Source organism: Erythrolamprus reginae, chromosome 4 (genome assembly GCF_031021105.1).
Source record: "Erythrolamprus reginae isolate rEryReg1 chromosome 4, rEryReg1.hap1, whole genome shotgun sequence".
Taxonomy (NCBI): Eukaryota; Metazoa; Chordata; class Lepidosauria; order Squamata; family Dipsadidae; genus Erythrolamprus; species Erythrolamprus reginae.
This window is the reverse complement of record NC_091953.1, coordinates 98,324,051-98,333,940: the sequence shown is the minus strand read 5'-3', so window position 1 is coordinate 98,333,940 and position 9,890 is coordinate 98,324,051.

Below are 9,890 nucleotides of genomic sequence, written 5' to 3'. Positions count from 1 at the left end.
CAGCCAAAATACTTAGTATTCCTGAGTATAAAAATGGCAAAATATAGGTGCTCATTAGATATCCCAGAATAAAGTATGGGAAGCATTATTAAAGATAGAACAGTGCTACATTTAGAAGGTTTTCAAGGGACCTTCAGCAAAGGCTCTTGAATAACATGAGCTGCCCTGGCATTATAGGACAGGTGCTTTCATAGTGCGACCTAAAAACCAGGAAACAAGGAATAGGATTAAATGTGGAATGTGTGTATTTATATGCAGGGCTGGTTGACATACCCTTCAATCTGAATGGTAAACAATAAACACAATCCAGAGAGAATATGAGGCCATCCCCACAAACAAAGCAAACACGGTGAAAGGAAGGGATATCCAGAAAGGGATTGGTTAAGTCAGCTTCATTTTCAGCCAAGCGCCTTAAGCTTTCCTTAATACACGTTCAAGTTAAACTACTGCATGGATTTAATCTTTAATGCCCTCCATCCATTAAATCCATGTCTGCCAGACCTTAGAAACATAGAAACATAGAAGACTGACGGCAGAAAAAGACCTCATGGTCCATCTAGTCTGCCCTTATACTATTTCCTGTATTTTATCTTACAATGGATATATGTTTATCCCAGGCATGTTTAGATTCAGTTACTGTGGATTTACCAACCACGTCTGCTGGAAGTTTGTTCCAAGGATCTACTACTCTTTCAGTAAAATAATATTTTCTCATGTTGCTTTTGATCTTTCCCCCAATTAACTTCGGCTTCTAAGATCACTGGAGCTGAATCCGTACCGCTGGAAGCAATGCTATATCCCTCTATAGTATTATTTTGTAAGGTGTCTTTTGAGAAAACTGAACAGAAGTATCTATTGAAATGGTCAGCGATCTCCTTAATTCCATCAATGCATGTATTATTCCCGGTACTAAACTATTGAGGACCCTGGGGGTAGGGCTTTCGCACATACATCGTTCTTCTCTTCAGGGTATCTGTCCCCTGGTTTTTCATATCTGACTTGGGAAAATAGTGTCAAAACTGTTCAGATAATTTTCCTTTAAACTATTTGAGAAAATGGATAATGATGAGAAAAGGGGGAAAAACAGAAAGAGAAGAACTGGCCTTTTGCTTCGGGAAAATATGTAGGAGAGAGGGATAAGTATAGGTGTACAGCTAAGTGCAATGAATTTTAGCATATGGAAATTGGGGAAATATATAGTGTCAGAAGTTTCCTTTTTAATTAATTTATTTTTATTTACATATTTGTCAAAACATGTACAATAATTTAATACATATAACAAATGTTAGAATATGGAAATTGGAAAAATATATAGTGTCAGAAGTTTCCTTTTTACTTAATTTATTTTGATTTACATATTTGTCAAAACATGTACAATAATTTAATACATATAACAAATGTTAGAATATGGAAATTGGAAAAATATATAGTTTCAAAAGTTTCATATTAAAATATATTTTATTCTTTCTGCTGTTTCCACCTTCCCTTAAAACATTAATCAGAAATTCACTACATAATTAACAGTAAGGCGAAGCTAAGTTAATCAAATAAAAATAGCAAATGAGGAAAAATCTATTACTCAAACTTCATTAAATCCCCAAATAAGTTGCCCAGACCTAAGCCGCCTATCAATAATAATGTTTATTTATTTTTATTTATTGATTGATTTTGTCCAATACACAATGAGGGTTTTAGTGGGTATACACATAGTAAAATACATAATGAAGGTTATAGAGGATATACTCATAGTAAAATATATCTAAGAAAGAATGGAAGAGAAGATATAGGAATAGAAGAAATGTATAGGAGATATAGGAGAGCAATAGGACAGGGGACGGAAGGCACTCTAGTGCACTTGCACTCGCCCTTTACTGACCTCTTAGGAATCTGTATAGGTCAACCGTGGATAATCTAAGGGTAAAGTGTTGGGGGTTTGGGGATGACACTATGGAGTCCGGTAATGAGTTCCACGCTTCGACAACTCGGTTACTGAAGTCATATTTATTGTAGTCAAGTTTGGAGCAATTAAGGTTAAGTTTAAATCTGTTGTGTGCTCTTGTGTTGTTGTGGTTGAAGCTGAAGTAGTCGCCGACAGGCAGGACGTTGCAGCATATGATCTTGTGGGCAATACTTAGATCTTGTTTAAGGCATCTTAGTTCTAAGCTTTCTAGGTCTGTAAACACAACTTAGAGTTAATTAAATTTGGTCTTGTATTCTTGGTCTTCTTGTTCACAAGAAGAAACATCATAGATGACATACTTACATGCCCACATGCCTCTCAAGTGACACCCTAGAATCAGCACATAAACACTTCCACACAAGGGGGAAAGTTCCCCTATAAAAGTATGTTCCCCTATAAAAGGATGCAGCTGTACCTCATTTGTTTGAAGCTGTCCTCAAAGCAAACCTTTGCGTTTTGGGGAAAAAAATTATCCTTTCCTCACAGCTGTCTGGATCTCATTTTTATTTACTCTTGCACAATCCCAGCTCGACATGGAATTATTCTTCTGACAATAGTTAATTTCTTTAAGTAAGATATGCAAAGAAATCCTAAAATTTAGAGACTTATTAGAATATAGAAAGATTGATGGGTGCACTGAGAAGGGCATGAAACAAAGCACCCAGTTTCAGAACAAATGTTTAAAAATAGAAAGTTAAGCTTGAAAAAAGGATTTAAAAGATGTGGAACCCAAGACTTAATGCACCAGTATTCAAATAAATCTCAAATACTATTATTGCAATAATTATCATATGCATAAAGTATAAAAAAAATTAAACAGATGTATTATTTAGCATTTTAAAAAATAAACTTATTTTTCAGATTAAATATCAAGTTAGCTACAGGATGAAATCAAGTGTCTTATTTTCCATCTGCTTTTTTCAACCTCCTTTTTTTTTGACTAAAAAAAAGGTCTAATTTGTAGATACTATAGATTTCTCTAAAGACCTTGGCAAAACTGGTGTACATCCATATAAAGAAGAAGACGGAGAAAAATGGAGAGAGAAATCTGAGATTGGTAGCCTCTTACAGATACCACAGTCCATGCTTCACAAAGAAGAAGTAGTGAGTTTAGTGGCTGAAGTCTTACCTATACAAAAGCTGAGCAGATTCCAAGTCAGTCTTTCAAGTGATAATTTCATATGCTCAGGAGAAGCCTTAGTTTTAGGCAAAAGAAGTAACAATAGGGGTATATATCAGCACAGAACAGGCGTGTTTACAAAAGTTGCTTAATCAACCTGCCAAGCCAGTTTTGATCCCACCACTTCTTCATTGTACATGTCAGGATGGCTGATGGACTCAAGCAATAAAAAGATCATTTGGGGAAAACAAATTGTTTTCAATACCAAAAGGATCCTAGCACAATAAAAGTATGTTATTTAAAGTATACTGTTTGGTTTTATTTTCTTTCCTTTTCTTTTTAACTACTTAGCTTTTGTGCTGATTTCCATCTAAGGCAGTGATTTGATTTGATTTATTTTGTCAATCTCACATTAGAATAGAATGGAATAGAATTCTTTATTGGCCAAGTATGATTTGACACACAAGGAATTTGTCTTGGTGTATATGCTCTCAATATACATAAAAGAAAATATAGATTTTTCAAGAAACATGTGGTACAACACTTAATGATTGTCATAGGGGTCAAATAAGCAATGAAGAAACAATCAGTATTAATAAAAAATCTTAGGATACAAGCAATAAGTTACAGTCTTACAATGTTAGATAATACATATAAGTTATTGGATAGTGTGAATGGAAGAGGCAGATAGAATAGCTCCAAAAAACTCTTTATTTGGCAACTATTTACAAGCCAGCAGAGCCTCGGTCTGAGAGTCAACCCTTTTATAGGAAGCTGCCAGAGAGTCTAGCCAAGCAGCAGTCAATATTTTCCCTCCAGAATGGAAGTCTATGTGCTTGTCTCATAAAAATATGTAGGAATTAAGTCTGTGTGTTCAACTAAGGAGCCTCATCTTTTAGAATATGGAAATGATTGACATAGTAAAAAGAATATATTTCTCTAAGAAAGATAGAGGGAGTGACCTTCAGAGAATTAGAAAATGCTAATATGCTAATATCTACGGTTGGAGCATTATTAAGACAAAGAAAGATGGGGAGAGGTTGAGAATAGCATGAAACTAAACACCTAATTTCAGAACAAATATTTAACAATAGAATTTTAAGCTCTAAAGGGTGATTTAAAAGATGCTGTAACCAAGATATATCAAAATAAACTTAAAATATTATTATTGCAATAATTATATGCACATTGTACAAAAATCTAAAAATCAGATTTATTTCTCATTTCAAATATTAACCTATCTATACAAATCTAGACAGGGAAATTCTGGAAATTATGTTAGTAGAAATATCCTTAATTACTATCTGCCTTTTCCAATATGCTTTTTATTATTATTATTATTATTATTATTATTATTATTATTATTATTATTATTAGATCCTTTCTCTAATGACTTTGCAAAGTTGGGGTAATTCCATACAAAGGAAAAGCCATAGAATTCTGGATAGAAAATCTGAGGTTAGTAGCCTCTTATAGATACGACAATCAATACATCACAGACATGAAGTGCTGAGCTTAGTGAGTGAAGTCTTACCTACAGGACAGCTGAGCAGAAGAGATTTCAAATCAGTCTTGAGATGCTCAGGATAAACCTCAGTTTCAAGTAAAGGAAAATAAGTCAGAGGAAGGTGTATATATCTGCGGAGCACTAGTGTGTTTTCAGGAATTGCTTAATTGACCTGCCAAGCCAGTTTGTTCCTCCTCCAAATGTTTTTTTTAAAATTTTACATATATATAGTAATGCGTGAACAGTGTGACACCTGGGTGTCATACATTCTGATACAAACAAAGCTAGTAGTATTAATCATAATTACTACATTCAACCAATTTATATATTTCTAATAATAATACACATTTATATCGGGTTATAGTGTACCATTATTTAATTATTCCATGTTTTCCCTATTTTATTATATAAAAATATATACATTTTCTCTTATTCTAACTTTTAATCATGTCGCCCTTTTATTAAAAGACATTTTCTTTTTATCCTATCTAATTCTGACCCCTATCTCCCTTTCAAAAGTATCTCCTTTATCTCCAATTCTCTTTTCAACTCTCCTAAAAGTATTTGCCTCCCTTTTACTTTATCAGTCACTGTTATTTTCATTATTATCTCATCCCTTTTTTAAAAAAAAGTTTTATTTATTAATTTTGCAAAAAAGAAAAACATCACAATAATGTTTACAGATATTTACACATTTCCTTATATTTCTTACATTACAATATTTGATTATAGTTATGTACAATATATTTCATATGTATGTATTTATCAATTTTTATATGCCCATAGACATTTTATCACAATACCTTGTTTCTATCTTCTATCCATTTGTGCCAATTATTCCATGTCTCATAGAATTCTGAATCACTTGTTCCCTTAATTTCCATTGTCATTTGTCTATTTCTGCACATTTATAAATTTTTTCTATAGTGTTATTTTCTGGTGGAATCATTTTGTTTTTCCAAAATTGAGCGTACAATATCCTTGCTGCTGTTGTACTGTGTTCCTTTGGGGTATTTTTCCCCAAATTCCCTACAGCATACATTCTGGGGTGAATTCTATTATCTCAGATAGCCATTTGTGGATTTCCTTCCAAAATCCTTTCATTTTGGGATAAGTCCACCACAGTGAAAGAAAGTGCCTACTTCTTCCTTACATTTCCAACATTTTGCATTTAAATTTGGATAATTTTTTGCCAATCTGGAAGGAGTCTTCGGAGAGGGGCGGCATACAAATCTAAATAATAAATAAATAAATAAATAAATAAATAAATCTGTATAACATCTTATAATAGTTTTATTTGAATGCCACAGATTTTGTTATTTTACAATTTGCACCTCTATAACTGTCTGGTTTGGTGCTGCAACCCAACAGGACCGACACAGACTTCAGAGGACAATCAGAACTGCAGAAAAAACAATTGCTGCCAACCTGCCTTCCATTGAGGACCTGTATACTGCACGAGTCAAAAAGAGGGCGGGGAAAATATTTACTGACCCCTCACATCCTGGACACAAATTGTTTCAACTACTGCCCTCAAAACATCACTACAGAGCACTGCACACCAAGACAACTAGACACAAGAACAGTTTTTTACCGAACGCCAACACTCTACTAAACAAATAATTCCCTCAACACTGTCAGACTTTCTACTAAATCTGCACTTCTATTCTACTAGTTTTTCTCATCATTCCTATCACCCATTTCCTCCCATGTTGACTGTATGACTGTAACTTGTTGCTTATATCCTAAGATTTATATTAATATTGCTTCTTCATTGCTTATTTGACCCCTATGACAATCATTAAGTGTTGTACCACATGATTCTTGACAAATGTATATCTTATTTTATGGACCCTGAGAGCATATGCACCAAGACAAATTCCTTGTGTGTCCAATCACACTTGGCCAATAAAAATTCTATTCTATTCTATTCCATGACTTGCCCCAACCAGCAGGTGTATGTGATGCCCAATATTTTTCACCCATGCAATCATGGATTCTCTGGCTACTGTTTCTATCTTATCCATTTCTAGTAGGTATTGATATATTTTTGATATTATTTTTTCATCCGGTCCTAGCAAAATTTTGCAATTTTGTTCTTCCAGTTCTTCTTTACTATTTAATTCTCCGTTCAGATATAAGATTTCACTGTATTTCAAAGTTTTGGTGGGATCAATCAGATTAGGGTAAATTATAGCCTTCGTGGTTGATAGCCACCTCTGTATTTTTATATAATTTTTCTTTTTTATTTCCTGCCATGTTTTTAGAAGAGATTTTCTAATTAGATGTCTTTGCATTTTTTAATCAGCCTTCCATAGATGTACATGCCATCCTGTTTGCAAATCATGACCTTCCAGGGTCAATATTCTTTATTGAATAGGTTTATCCATTCCTTAGTCCATCTTAATGAGGCTGCATTATAGTAGAGTTTCCACTCTGAGAATCCTAGGCTGCCTCTGCTTTTACTATCCTGCAAACATGAAATTTTGATCCTTGATTTCTTATTACACCAAATGAATTTTGTTATATTTCTGTTCTGTTCCCTAAAGCATTTTAAGTCTAAAATAATAGGAGCAGTTTGGAATTAATACAGCTATTTGGGAAGAATACTCATTTTTATTACCACTATCTGGTCCAATATGGAAAGTTGTAATATTCCCCATTTTTTGAAATCCTGTTGTTTGTTGCATTAACTTGTCATAGTTATCTTTTTTTTATGGAGGAGCATATATTCATTATAAACCCAAATATTTGCTCTTTTTAGTTGTTTGTAAATTTAGCAATTTTTAAATTTGTCTTCTTTTCTTAATGTCATGTTCTTTGTCATCAATTCAGACTTTTGTTTGTTAATTTTTTAGCCCTGTGAATTCCCCAAATTTCTCTATTTCTTTAATTAACTCCTGTCCTGAAGCTATCAAATCTTCTAAGAAGAATACTACATCATCCATGTAAGCTTGCAGTTTGTATTCTTTGTCTTTTGTCTTGGTTCCCCCAATTTCTTTGTTGTTCCTTACTTTATTTTTTATTAAGGAATTTTTAAAAAAAATTATCAATAATTTTTTTAAATTTGTTGCAGAATTTTAATTTTTTAATCAAATCTAATAGATGGCACCAATTTACCAAAACTTTTTGAACATCCAGAAAGGCAAGAACTATCCATCATCTCTTGTCCCCTTGAGTAATTTATTTTTTTTGAAAAATATTTTTATTAAATATATGCGTTAAAAATGAAACAGAGACAAATATAAATATAATACATGACATATCAATCATGTATGTTGTATTATGACAGAGATAAAAGAAAAGAGAGAAGAAAGAAAGTGAGAAGATAGGAAAAATATAGTAGAAGAGGAACTTTGGTGAAATTGAAAGGAAAAGGTAGATTGAAAAAGAAATGAGAAAAGGAGAAGAGATGCCAGCTATTTAGTTGCACGTTCCATAGTGTACAACTTCTAATTTAAATATGTTGTTGGTGTAAATTTCCCTTGATTTTTTAAATTAGTTCATTAAATGACATTAGTTAAATTTTTGTAAATATTGTTGGTTTTTATCTCACAAGCAAGTTCTTGTCCATGCACTCAATATTTTAGGGGTTTGTTTGTAATGTTAATTGTAAGTCTGAAGGTTGTGTCGATCAATGTCTTTTGTAAGTTATGTGAAAGGTTTGTTTATGTTTCATGGTGTGTTGCCAGTACATGAAATTGTTGAGCAGTCTTCTTTTTAAATAATATTTAAGTATTTTTTGGTCTCAGCTTTATAGGTCATAACCAATGTGACTTATAAAGGTTTCCAGACACCTTTATAAGTCATATTGGTTATGACCTATAAAACCCTACATGGCATCGGACCAGATTACCTCTGGGACTGCCTCCTGCCGCATGAATCCCAGCTATCAGTTAGGTTCCACAGAGTCAGCCTTCTCCAGGTCCCATCAACTAGACAATGTCATTTGGCAGGGCCCAGGGAAGAGCTCTCTGGAATCAGTTCTCTGCAGAGATTCATAATGCCCCCACTCTCCTTGTCTTCTGGCCAATGACTAGACCCCAGCCCCCCCCCCCCCCCGGCGACAAGTATGATGTATGCCTATTGTTTAAAAAAGTGATTTTTAATGTTCCAGGGTTTTAGAGTAATTAGTTAAATTAATTGGATTTTAGATATTTATATTGTACATTGTTTTTTTCTGATATGTTGTAAGCTGCCCCGAGTCCTCAGAGAGAAGTGCCATATAAATTCAATAATAAATAAATAAATATAAGTTGTCCCAGACTTTTATTTTTCCCTTTCATCAGCAGATGGCACTCTCCACCAAAATTTCAGTATCACTACTAGTCAATGATTATTTTAAGTTATGATTCAGTTATAAAAGCAGGATAAACTTGTTATGATTCCAGCATTTTAAAATGACTCGCCATTATGTCTTCCCAGTTTAAGAGTCCAATTTTCTGTATATTTAAAAATATTATTTTTCTCTTTACATCTTTTTCTTCCAGTCTGGTATTTTCCTCAAAATGCTCAGTCACCACTTAAAAAGATAATTGCAAGCAAAAAATTCAAAGTTCTTTCTCAAGGTTATAAGCAAAAAGAAATCATCTACCCCAGTTCCAGTCACTGTTCACGTACTTCACTTTAGGACCAGTCTTAGTTGTTCCCCAGTTGTCCCTGACTTGTGACAGCCATCTTTAGACTGCCTCTTCTCCTCCCCTTGGCTGAGAGGGAAATAGAGCCTCAGGTCAGACAGGAGAGCTACAGTTCTCTGCAATCTCACAGGGTTCCCCTTTTCACTTCACCACTCCTACAGGGTAGCTTTCGCTCATTTTGGAGACCACCAACAGGAAGAACCTGGCACAGGAGTCTGGAGACCCACTCCATGTATCCAATTCTTTCTATGACATCAAGCAGAAGTCCTTCCAAGCCAGTTCTTATCCTGCAAGCTCTTCATTAAAGATGTCAGAATGAATGGTGGCAATAAACAGATTATTTTAGGAAAACATTTGTTTTCACTACAAAAAAAAAAGAATTTTGGTATGATATTAGTTTGCGTTCTGACCCAGCCTTAACAGAATCAAGAAACAGACTCCTTGTCCTGAAAAAAATCCTCTTTGTTTAACTACTGTGAATTCATGGCATTCCCACACAGAAAAACCCAGGCAATAATCCTTCCAAGGATTAATTGCAATAACAGATCTTATCAGTCCTTGGATAATATAAAGCCCTTCATGGCATCGGACCAGAATACCTTCTGCCACATGAATCCCAGCGACTGGTTATGTTCCCCAGAGTTGGCCTTCTCCGGGTCCCATCGA